Genomic DNA, 13,283 nt, shown 5'->3' on the forward strand with positions numbered 1-13,283 from the left:
ACTAGACCACAGGTTCTGAACGTCTGTGGTTTGTCCAGAGGGTGGAGCCTGGGAAACCTCCAAAGGGCGGCTGTGGATGCCGCTACCCTGTCATTGACTGCACTGCCTGTAATTTTCAAGCAGGATGCCCCACATCACACAACACCAACATCCTTCTCTGCGCTTTTTATAACATAATGCTGAGTTTTTGCTGAACAAGCCCTCACTTGTCCAAGCCTCAGTTAGTCTGTTGTATAACATATGTAGATTGGTATTTTTATTGACTTTTGAAACACTCCAAATGTTGTTCAAGGAGGAGTTTGGTGTCATTTCACAGAAACACTTAAGTCATCCACTGCAAACACTGGAAGAGACTAGCGATTTTGTAATTTAACCTACTCATCTATCCAGTGTGGAAATGAGGCCAGGAGAGGTAAGTATCCCGTTTAAGTCTCTTCAGATCATTCCAGAAAGAGTCATAATCAGAATCCAGGCTCTCTGACTGCTGAACCAGAGCTCTTTTCACTTGGAGAGACCAAAGTACAAGATTTAATATTTTAAAGGCATGCGCTATTGGCCATGGTAAGAGAAAATGAGAACAAGTTACTTAAAATACAGAAAGAAGGCAGAAGCCTGATGATAACCAATTAAGTTAACACAGCCTCCCAATTAAACCATCCATACAGAAGCCGAATTGTGGAATTTGAGTTCCTCTGCTCTTCTTCCAATAGAATTACTAATAAGCTGCTGGGCGACCCAAAGGTGAAGAAAGAGAACAGAAAAAAAAACAAAAAAACAAAAAGCAACCACATCCTAGAGCCTTGAAAGTCCAGCCTCGGAGCCCCCAGGCTTGGCACAAAGGGATGTCCCTAGGCCTCCCTTTCCTCCAGTGGCCCATGGCTTCAGGGGACATTGGAGCCCCTCATCCCTGTGGTCCATATCAGGATGGGGCAGAGCGGGGGGGGGGGGGGTCTCAAGTCCCTAACAGCTGTCCCCTCCTGAGGACAGCATGCAGGTCGATGAGTGACTGGTTGCCAAGGGCAGCCAGCAGAGGCTGAAAGGTACTGCATTAAGCCCAGCATCATTATTATTAAACCTACAATTTAAAACCAATTACGCTTTGCAGAAGACTGCAGCCTCCATTTAAACCACTCCTGGAGGAAAATAAAAAGCCCGTTACACAGAGTTCAAGGCAAGCTACAGAAGCGCTTATGCCACATGAAGCTGGGATTCAAGCACAAATTAATAATCATAACCCTGGGGTTCCCACTCAGAGAGAAGCAGAACAATGGAAAGCAAATGCTAGAGAATAAAAACAAAATGCAAACATCCTCCTTTTACCAAACAGCAGCTAGATTTCCTGGAGATTTCAAAATAAATTTACTTACTTCACTCAGAGGGGGAAAGCCTGACGTGTAAATCAGAGGTCCTGAGCTAGCAGCCAGGCTCTCCCTACAGTGCTGGCTGGAGGGGGGCGGGTGGTGGTGGGAAGAATCACTGGCTAACATCTAGAAATTAGGATTCTCCATGTAAAAAGCCTGGACTTGCAGCTTCTCTTGACAAATCAGACTATCCAGGAACGCTGTGGCAATGACAATCTAGAACCATCCACTGCCTTCTGACACAGAACCTGTGCATCCTATCATCTCATAAACGGTTACAAAAGAGTGGAATCATCCTTACAATGGCATCTCTATCAAAAATTTTCTTCCACTTGTCCCACTTCATTTATTTGTGTTCTCCATCTGACATATTTTAGATATTTGATTGATTCCTATCCCAAATCTCCTTCAGGAGACAAGTATTCTGCAGCTGCTGAAAGTATCGGTCATAAAGAAAGTCAGTTTCAATTTGAATGATATTTATCAAGTGTCTACTGGGTTCAAGAGACCGCACTGGGCCTTGGGGGAGGGACTCAAAGATAATTAAGGGCCATCACTTCACTGTGGGCATTCCAGCTCAAAAGACTGGGCAAAACCCTGGAGAATATGATGTCATGAGAAAGGCATAAACCACTATGGGGTTCAGAAGAGGCAGAAACCACATCTGGCTGGGACTTCAGGAAGAGCTACATGGAAGAAACAGCATTTGGAATGGGCTTCCAGGAAGGGTGGTATTTTGAAAAGTGAAGAAGGAAAGCAAGAGAGATCAGCAAGCACAAGGTGAGCATTTGCAAAGGCTCCAGGCACCAGGAGTGTATAGGGAACAAGGAGTAACCCTCCCCCAAATGTGTATAAACTTGGAAAGAGAGGAGTTGGGTTGTTCAACTTCTGGGTTCTGTTCCCACCTCCTCCCTTAGCCCAACTCCTGCAGAGACAGAGGTGGGATCTTAACTCCCCGATGACAAATGAATGATGCAGAGGGGCCACCCTCACAGTCTTTTGCAACAGGAACACCCAAACCACCCCCACAGATGCTGATGCCACAGAATGGGGTTCAGGCTCTATATTACCAATTGGCAGTGCTAGCTGCTGGTGGAGGCTGTTATTTAGCACAGCACCAACTGGGACCCAGGCCCCTGCTGGGGGATGTCCCTGTATGTGGCAGGGTCCCTGCCTTCATCAAAAGGAAACTGACAAGCAGAAAATTAGTAGCCATGTGGGTTTAGCATCATCTGTCTAGCCAGTTGCTTATGTAAAAAGCCTTGGAATTCAGATTTGATTTCCCATCGCATCCATCCTCAAAACCCACAGTCTCTGCTCTCAGAATGCATCCTGAGTCTAAACTCTTCTCATTCTCAGCACCAATGTCATCATCTCAGCCCAAGTACCCTAGATCTGGACTGCTGTGAGAGCCTCCCCACTGGTCTCCTTGCTTCTGCCCTAATCCCCTAGAGTTGATTCCCCACACGGGAGGGAAGGTCAGGTTTATCATTCCACTCTTCTACTTAGAGCACCAAATAGCATCCCATTATACTTGGAATAGAATCTGAAGTCATCACAGAGCTTTCCAAGGGCTGCATAACCTTACCCCTGACCACCTCTTCCCCTCATCTGCCACCCTACTCTCTCTCTTCACTCCAGCCATGGTCATTCAGATATTTACCGAGTGCCTCCCAAGTGCCCAGCAACCACTAGGGCTAGCAACACACCAGGACCAGCGACCATGGGGATAGGGTCTTTGTCTACTTTGTCCACTGTAGTGTCCCCTGCATATGGACAAGTGTTTGGCACATCACAACTGCTCACTATTTGCTGAATGACAGAATTAGGGGCGAATCTGTTGGGCCCTGCCCACATGAGCCAGCAGAGTTCAGAAAAGGAGGAAATGGTTGAACCAAGGGAGGCAAATCGAGGATGAGCTGGGCTCTAAGAGCCACCTGCCCACCTGCAATAGAGGTAAAGGCAGACAGGACCAAAGGCTTTTTCAGGTGGGAGAAAAGCCATGGCCCAAAGTATAGAGGTGGGATCTAGGGTAGCAGGGGCTGGAGTATAGAAGTGGGATCTGGGGTAACAGGGGCTAGAGAGGGCAAACTGGCCCAGGCGAGCCTAATGGTCAGTTCCAGGGTGGGGCGGGGGAGGGGGGTGGCTTTCAGCCAAAGATGAAGCTACAAAGGAAGAGCAGGACCAGCTGCCATGGTTTCCAAGAGCCGGTCGCTTTAAAAATCACCTGCTGGACAGCACTCCATCCCCAGAAATCCTGATCCAGGTTCTGTACCTCTAACAGGTTTGGGAACCACTCTGCTGAGAATCCTGTAATCCTAAAGATAAATGACATCAGAGCAGGATGCCAATTTTCTAAGTAAGTCTTATACTCTTATGCAGCTGAGAACCTCTGCCAGAAGGGGAACCCGGGAGCTAAGTCTGGGGAATCCTGAGGGTGGAGAAAGCCCGTGGGGCAATCCAAGGACACTCAAGGGAATGTAGGGGGCAGCAAGATGATGACGTTGGAATCACACTGTCGCCTTCTTTATTCTTGAATCAGCCAGACATGATTGAGATAGAGCTCAGAGATAGACCCCTCTGAGCTTCGTTTTCTCATCCACTCACCTATTCTACTCATGGAAAAGAAACAAACATAAGTGGACCTACTTGGTGTCACTGATCTAAGCCAAGGGAGAAAACATCACTCCTGCTACTCAAGGTGTATTCATTTCCACCAGGAGCCAGAAAAGCTGAAAAGCTGAACAGCTAAAAAACAGTAAACCCCACCTCACAGAGTTGTGGGAGGAGTTAAAAAGAGAAAATAAATTGAGGTGCCTGGGTAGCTCGGTCAGCTAAGCATCCGACTCTTGGTTTAGGTTCAGGTCACGATCTCACAGTTCATGGGTTTGAGCCCTGCGTCAGGCTCCATGCTGGCAGCACAGAGTCTGTGTGTGATTCTCTCTCACCCTTTCTCTCTGTCCCTCTCAAAATAAATAAACAAACTTAAAAGAGAGAGAGAGAATATAAATGAAGGGCCCTGTATACAACAGAGTCAACAAAGTCACTTCTACCTTGCTTGCTTAGGACTGCATTAAGTGCTGAGGGGCTGGTGCCTCCCAAGATCAGGGTTATTCTAAATGCTATTCCAGGCCTGAGCACCACTGTCTTAGAAGCAGTGCTGGAGAGAGACACCAAATAGGACAGGCAACCCACAGCAGACATTCCTGGAGCAGAGAGCCCAGCGGCGCTGGAATTACATGCACAGATAACGTAAAACCTAGAATTGCAATGCACAGATAACCTAAAACCTTTAAGTCTATGGTTTCAACCTCTACCCTAACCAAGCGTGTCATCAGAACTGCTGACGAGCAGCAAAGGGGAGAGATTTAAATTTCATCTCCTTTTAATTTCCCCACCCACCCCCTGCCAGGGATGCCTACAAGCAGGGAACAGCGTACCCAGAAAGATGGCCAGAAGGCAGGCAACAGGAGAGAAACATCACAGATTCTCCCGCCAGGAGGAGTCAGAAAGACCCACAGCCCCCTGTGAAGAGCATCCCCAGGGTCAAGGCCAAGAGTAAGGGGAAGAGCCATAAGCCCTGTGCACTCTGGGCTTTATTTTGGCTTCAATCAGAGCAGTTTTGGTTCTCTATGTTAGGAATATATGTTATATTTTGAAAACGGGGAACCATGTCTACAACAGTTTGATGGCCATTGATCTGGTCCACCGTCCATTTCACAGAGGAAGAAAGGGGCGGGGGAGGGGAAGTGATGTGTCCACAGTCACACAGATCATTTGTGACAAAGTCAGGTTTAAAATCCCAGTCTTCTGACTCAGGTCATATTGGCAACTAAACAACAGCAACAAAGCAAAAAAATGAAGATGTTGTGGCAGGACAAGGACCTTACTTGTCTGATCAAAAGCTTGATTCTCACTCTGGGAAATGGGCCTAGCTCTCCCAGGTGGCTTGTCTGAGCAAAGTCAACCAGCTGACCACAAATAGAGCTGACCAGCCATTTCCAGAAGGAATCTCTGCAGTCAAGAATCAGCCACCCACTGCATCATTTGAAATTCAGACCCCCACCACCTAAATTTATTCATGGGAATCTTAAGGAAGGGGAGGCCTTCTTGGGAATAAAAGATCTAGACTGTTGATAAAGAAAAAAAGTAACATACCTAAGGAATCCCAACTCTCTCATGCTCAGTAAACAGACTTCTACCATCATTCATTCATGGCATGCAGGCTGTGGTGTGAACACTCAGCTCTGGGGTACGGAATGATGGCCAGCATGTCTTTGGCGCAGGCTTCTGGGGCTGAGTTTTTGGGTTGCATTGCTATTCACACCACAGGGAGTGGGAAGGCAACCCTGGGAGATGGATTTGGTGGTTCTGCCATCAGGGGGAGCAGAAGCCAGCATTGAACATGCCCTAGAAGTCTGCCAGCATCACCAGAAAAGTCACCAAGCTGTGGAGCTCTCACTGTGAGCCCCTCTGCACACCAAGTGTGTTGAGGTAGGACTCTTTGTCAGGTTGGAGAGTTCAGACAAACACACCCTAATCTAAGGGCTCCCTGGAAATAGCACAGAGCACAGTAGAAAGGGAGATCTTGCTCAAGTAGCCCCTGAAATTCAGGGTGAGTACATACAGGAGGGAATATCTTTCCATTTGAGGGTTATCTGCAATGAACAAAGTGTCATAGGTCCTAGTTTACTCCTAGGGTAATAGCACTCCCTTTCGCTCTCAAAAGTATCCTAATTTGATAAACAAAACAAAACAAAACAAACATATGGTCATCCTGTCACAGGGCCCTTTATAACTTCTTTCTCCAAGGGTGATAATTTAAAATACCATTTTTGAGCACAATTACTTTCTCTGCCAAGGATGGCAAACAGCCAGCCCACCTGTCCCATTCCTATTACCATCCCCTTGACAGACATTGTTAATGGACCACAAAGAGCTCTCTTTCCCACTGATCCGAGAGAAAGCCATAAAATCTTCTTAAGACAACCTTCTAGACAGCCAAGAAAATGAGTTGACTGATAAGTTGATACTGATTTGTCTTTGTTGGCCAATATCTCATCTGTTTAGGAAGCCACTCATATTAAGAGTTTCAGCTTCCTGAGACCATGAATACAAAGCCATAGGGCCTTGTCCCAGCTGCACCTAGGCATTTGTCTTAGCCAAAGCCAATACGACTCTCTTATTTCTTTGAGGATTGGCAATGACTCCTACCCAGGATGCCCAGAATGTAACCAAAGGTCCCTGACTTCCAAGCAGTCCAAACCAGCTAGAGCCCCATAGTTCTATTTTGAGCCCATATTTGGTCACTTTATGTTGCTCTAAAGGACAATCTATGCAGTGGCTTGCTATAATGCTAGGCCCTCCACTTGGCTTTATGGATCAAATTTCACTAGTTTTTGTTTTATTTTTTTTTCCCTCCCAGATTTTGGCAATGGTAAAAGGCACAATTCAGACAAATTCTGCTGAAATTTAACATGCAGTTTCCTAGAACAGACTGTCTAGTTCTTGATAGTAAAAAAAAAAAATCATTTACATGGATTAGGGAACACCTTCCTACAAAAGTACACAATGAACATTACACCAGAAAATGAAAATTTTCACTAAGATAGGACATGGGAACAAAAGTATAACTTGAAACAGAAAAAAATTGATGTTACAAAGTACTCATTTTCTCCAAAGAGAGTAAAGGTACTAAAACACAAACACTAAAAGGCTAATGGCACACTTCTCCAGGAATGGACAAGACTCCAATGAGCGTGGCAGTGTGTAGAGGTAAGAGGTAGGTATGCACAGTGAAAAAGTGATTGAAGGTGGTTTTGACTGTATGTTTAGTGAGACCTGAAAAAGGAGGTCTCTCCAGGTGGTGTGTAAGAACTTCCTAGAGGAGGGAGACTTTGAAGGTCCACTGAATCCATTTATTTTCCTTCTGCAAATATTTATTGAGCACCTACTGTGTATCAAGCACTATTCTAGATGCTGGAAGGATAACAGTGAACCGAACAGGCAGAGATTAAAGTCTAGTTCTTTCTGTTTCTATCTCTATCTCCATCTTTATCTCTCTCTTGCCACACACACATGCATGCATGCATGCATATACACACAGATTTTATTTGCAAGTGAGATTACTGTCCTTTATTTCCCTTTTGGTCTATTCATATGTTCTGATTTTTCTAAAATAACACAAATTTCTTTGTTAATATGAAAAATTTACTTTAAAACAAAACATTAAAAATGATACTGAGCACAAGTACTAGAGAGACGAAAGGCAATGGGCATCCATGGGACACTAATATCTGTTTGTTCATTTGAATTATGAAGGTGGGGACAAGGGCAATCAATGAGCTTACCCAGAGTGCTCCTTCCCCTCTCTCCAGTGACCTTGTAAAGCCTGACAGGCAGACCTGGGAGTACCCCAGGCACAGAGGGGGCGAGGGACAGAAGTGACCCACAGGAGGGGCGCCTGGGTGGCTCAGTCGGTTAAGCATCCTACTTTGGCTCAGGTCGTGATCTCACGGTTAGTGGTTTTGAACCCCATGTCAGGCTCTGAGCTGACAACTCAGAGTCTGGAGCCTGCTTCAGATTCTCTCTCTCTCTCTCTCTGCCCCTCCCCTGCTTTTGCTCTCTCTCCCTCTCCCTCTCCCTCTCTCTCTCAAAAGTAAATAAATAAACTTTAAAAAAAAAAGAAAGAAAGAAGTGACCCACACTAACACAGAACTTCTTAGCCTACCAAGAGTAGAATTTTTTAGCAATTAAAATTTTAGTAAGTTCACTAAAACCCTCTGAAATAATTTGAATATATCCCTAGCCTCAATAATTATACACACAAAGAAAGGAAAAAGAGAATACAGTATTTTTTACAATAAGATTCTTTCCTGTTCAAACTATAAAGGGAAAATATCTCTCTCCTTTTTTAGAATTAGCATCATGATAATACCAAAGAGAATAAATGTCAAAAGAAAAAAGATATGACTCATTCAAATGATAAGAATATCAAAAGGTGCTCTTTAAGCAAGTAATTTTCTTTCCTTTTTATTTTTAAAGTGAATTAAGACCCTCTCTTGGACACCAACTGTGACAGAAAGGACTTTTTGGCTAATGAGGATGTGGCAGGCCCACTCTTGACCCTCCTGTTAATGGCCAGTAAACATGGGTGAGGCATGTCCCACCCTGATTTTAAAAGACCCAAACTAACAATTCTGTCCAAATCTCAAGGAACTGATATAATTTTCAGTACATGAGTGTGACTTAGAAATGGAAACCACTTTAGAGCAAGGTGAAGCCAAAAACCAAGTCATAGCCCTCAAAAGGTCCATGCTTTGTGGTTCAATTGTGGGAAGAAAAAAAAATTCCACCTATAAATTCTTTAGAAAGTAACTACCAAGAAAGAAAGAAAGAAAGAAAAAAAGAAAGAAAGAAAGAAAGAAAGAAAGAAATTAATAAAGATAGGAGAAAGAAAGAAAGAAAGAAAGAAAGAAAGAAAGAAAGAAAGAAAAAAGGAAAGGAAAAAAAGAAAAGAAAGTAACTACCTCAGAAAGTTCCAGACAAACCCAGTTTCATGGACTTTGGAGGTCAGCTGTGTATAATGAATGCTGTTACAACAGACGTAAGAAGTTGCTTGCGCCTGTGGTTACAAAATAGGCACAATCAAGGGGAAAAAAAGACTAGGACAGAAAAACTACACATTTGATGTCACTTGAGCCTGGAAATATTGATTATATTCTCTTACCCACTAGCGTCTCAGAATGAGAAGTCATTGTCTGGGTTAGCAAACTTCACATCATGGATGCCTGGCCTTTTATGTTCTTCCATGAGGCATGTTTCCTTCATTTCCTCAGTATCTGAGGCATCAATCTCCCAGCTGAGAATCTGACAGAGTGGGCACTCTACAAGTGCTTGCTGAGGATAGACAGACGGAAGAATGAAGGGACAGGTAATGTTGTTACAATGAAAAATTTGTCCTGTAAGAACCTGGATGCCACCAGGCCTGCCTTCAGAAGAGCTATTCACCTTTTCCTAGCAATAACTTCAGCCATGCATTCCGTGAGCAATTTATTATGCTAGGTATTATGCAGGATACAGGAACAGAAAAATATGACAGAATCCAAACTCTGGTTAAAGATAAAAGACAGGCAACAACTAGCAATAGAATAAAATCAAGCATGAAAGCATGTTATGTAGACTCACAGGAGGTCAAGATCAATGGATGGCATGGCAAAACTCACCAACGTGAAAAGAGAGCAGATAACATCCTCCAAAAGGAAGGATAGACTAGGTAACCTAAAAGAATATTTAGAAGAGGTTTTAAATTTATTTAGAATCCTACTTTTTCATGCAGAACTACAAAATAACATATAGCACAGAAATTACAGGATGGATAGATAGGTAGATAAGTAATAGACACAATATTATTTGATTCACATCTTCCAGCAGAAGTTGATAAGTCAAATGCCTTCAGAGACCAAGCAGGTAAACCTCATCAAGCATCTCTGTGCACCATGCATTGTTCTAAGTGTTTCACATGCATTTTTTCACTTAGTCCTTGCCACAATCCTCTAAGAAGATACAAGTATTATCCCACTTAGATGAAGAAAGAGAGGCCCCAGAAAGTTGAGGCTGTGCAAGTTTACCAGGTGGCCAAAGACACATAACCAGCAAATGGTAGAGCAGAGACTCAGGGTAGGACATTCTGCTTCAAAACCCCCAGTCCTGCAACATTACTCCCCCCTCCTGCTATGGAGGGATGGAAGTATGGCTGGGACATGGTGGCTGCTGAGGCATGGGCTCCTGTGACAGTGAACAGCTACCAGTGAGCTCCAGCAGACTGGTGCCAGACTTCCAGGGCACAGCCAATTAAAAAAAAAAAAAATCCACACTCCAAAATGTGAAATCTCTTGATTTTTTTGTAAAGTTTATTTATTGAATAAGAGAGAGAGAGTGAGCGAGCATGAGTGGGGGAGGGGCATATAGAGAGGGAGAGAGAGAATACCAAGCAGGCTCCACACTATCCCGACATGGGACTCAAACTCATGAACTGTGAGACCATGACCTGAGCCAAGATCAAGAGTCTGATGCTTAACCAACTGAGCCACCCAGGAGTCCCATAAAATCTCTTTTAAGTACAGATAAGTTCAATCTTTAAAAAATAAAAACTAACCACTCAGCAAACCCAACAAAACCATCTGCAATGAGTTTTAGCCCATGCCCTTCTAGTGGGCAACCTCTGCCTTGCACTTTGTCCATTTCACTTGTGTGGTTTTACTTTTCACAATATTCCTTAAAGGAAGTATTATTATTTCTGATGCATGCATGAAGAATCCATGAAGGCCTAGAGAGGATGCATGTCCTCCCCACAAACATACCTGTTCACAGGCAGAGGGCCAAGACTCAACATGGAACAAAGCCGACCTCCCTTGAGCTCCACCACACGGGTCAGAGAGCCCCACTCCACAGTTTGCTGGAGAGACAGCCATCCTTTGATTTACAGTTGTTCCCCTTCCTCATGAAAACGTAACCATCCATAGGCAGGGCCATGGGTTAAGTATTTACCAGTCAATGCTCCTTGCATTTAATAAATACGGGTTTGAAAGAATGAACTAGATCCTTTCCACAGAGCAGTTATCCTTGGGGGGAGCGCTGGAGACAGCACAAGAATGAGAACGAAACACTGCAAAGAAGAACAAACACCATGGAAACATCCACACAAGCATGGGAGTGGTTCAAAGCCTTGCCTAGAACTGGCACGGGCAGATCCACCCCTTCTGAAGAGACCCGGATGAGGAGAGGACTTGGGAATACCTAATGGTTTCCCCAGGGCTCTCAGCTCATAAGAGAGAAAAGTCAGGGTGAGAACTTGACTATTCTGATTGCAAGTTCAGTTTTCTCTTTGATTTCACTTACGTCCAGCCTCTTGTTTACCTCCACAGACTAAAACTCACCGCTGTCCCGACAGGCAGGCCCCAGTTCCAATTCACTATGAAGCAATGGACGCCTATGTACAAGACCCGTAAGAAAACCTTCAGGAAGAAACTTTCTTTAAAAAAAAAAAGAAAAAAAAATCGTGACTCTTAACCGAATCTGTTTCATTGTCCAAAAATGGACAAAATAGAGAAATACACAAAGAGAATAAAGTCACCCACAATCTCACCAATCAGAGACAGCCACAATTTTGGACACTTTCTTCAGTCTTTCCCAAAGTGTGTGTGTGCACACACACACATATACCTGTAGTATTTTGTACTTGATTGAGGTCACACTCCATATGCAGTTTTTAAGCTTGGATTTTCACTTGCTTTATCTTAAACATTTTACCATATCATTACAATTCTTCAACGACTGACATTTAAATAACTGTGCAATCCTGTGAAAATGGATCACCATAATTTATTTTACTAATTCTATTGTCGGGAATTTAGGCTATGGCCCTTTTTTTTTTTTTTTTTTTTTTTTTTTTACTATCCTAAATGATGCTCCGATGAATACAAAATTGACCCTATTTCCAGTTAGTTCTTCAAAAGGTATCTATAGAAAAGTAATTACAGGGTGACAGGGGCCCACTTTGAGGCTCTATCTACATATTGTCAACATGCTTTCCAAAAAGGTTGTGGCAATTTACATAGCAATTATATAATTTTGAAAAACTTCTGCCCCCTTAGTCTTCCTCAATTTCAGAAACCAGGTCTCTTCTGGAGAGATGGGGCCCCCTGGCCTTGTGTATCACTAAACAATACTTGGCCAATGGCTACAGCTGGGTTCTTCCCAAAGAAGCTTTCATCTCATTTCACTTCGTTAAACGAACACACAACACTTGCTAAAAGAGGGAAGAAGGGTCTTCATTGTTTTTTAAAGGCCCCTGTGAGCAGGCCGTGGTGAAGTTCCAGGACACGACACAGCCGGGTCTACCCCAATCATATACACATCAGGATGAGCAGGTCTGAAAGAGAAACGCCCCATTCCAAATGGCAGCAGCAGCTCAGAGCCGTGTGGCCAAAATGCCCATTAGCTGTTTGTCAGGAGTATTTTTAGAAAGCGCAGAACAAGACTGGGAGGAGAACCGTGCTGCCCTGTGCCCTCTCCCCGGGATCCATCGCCAAAGCCTCCAGAAGCTGCCCGCTATCAGCTGCGCTCCCCACGCTGACAAGCCCAGCACACACAACACACCCCAGACAGCATTAAAGGTGCCCCTGAGCAAGGACACACGTCTGCCCCCAAAATCTGTCTGAGGAGCCTCACGATTTTCACTTACTGCAGGGAGCTTCTGTTATCAGAATGTGTAGACATGTGGAAATTAGCATCAGATCTCTGAAACGAAATGATCTGGGGGAAAATCCCATGATCTAAATCCATCATAGATGTCATACCTTGCAATCTGTCTAACATTCCAAAAATGTCCATTTTCATTGCTGTTCTCGAGGCCTGTGGTTTTCCACAGTGAATGAGGCTTGTGCATACAGTCAGGCAGAACAGGGCCGATCAATTAACCTCTCTGAACCTCAGTTTCCTCATCAGAAAAGTAGGGCCAAATAGTAATGTCTGCCTCATAAGGGTCTTGTGAAAATTCGGAACGCTTGGCCTGTAAAAGGCCCTCAGGAAGTGCTAATTTTAATGCCGGTGGTCATGGTATGGTTCAAAAGCAGATTTATCCAGCTATAAATTCCTGGCACATTTTACTTCTGGAAACCACTGCGCTCTAGCCTTTCCACCAGAGGAAGGGAGAGAAAAGAAATGAAACCTAAAAGTCACATTTGCATTATCTCAGCCACCCCTGTAAGCCACATAATGGGAAGAGGAATTTGTAACAACTTCTAAAAATGAAACTGTCAAGTGACCAGTGGCTATTCCTGTCTCCATTATGCATCTATTAGAAGCTAAAGAGACATACAAAGGACGTACATTTGCGTGAACTCTGCGCAGCACCAGGAC

General features: G+C 44.1%; 1 protein-coding gene across 1 annotated transcript in view; it reads right to left on the bottom strand.

The window, feature by feature from the left end:
* LOC122241327 (PDZ domain-containing protein 2-like) overlaps positions 1-9,162 on the bottom strand; it is a 55,417-nt gene extending 46,255 nt beyond the window's left edge. Inside the window, exon 1 of the mRNA XM_042997066.1 lies at positions 9,091-9,162. The gene's annotated coding sequence lies outside the window, so the exon portion shown is untranslated. The remainder of the gene's footprint in view (positions 1-9,090) is intronic.
* Positions 9,163-13,283: the final 4,121 nt, after the last annotated feature.

This window comes from Panthera tigris, chromosome A1 (assembly GCF_018350195.1).
Source record: "Panthera tigris isolate Pti1 chromosome A1, P.tigris_Pti1_mat1.1, whole genome shotgun sequence".
Taxonomy (NCBI): domain Eukaryota; kingdom Metazoa; phylum Chordata; class Mammalia; order Carnivora; family Felidae; genus Panthera; species Panthera tigris.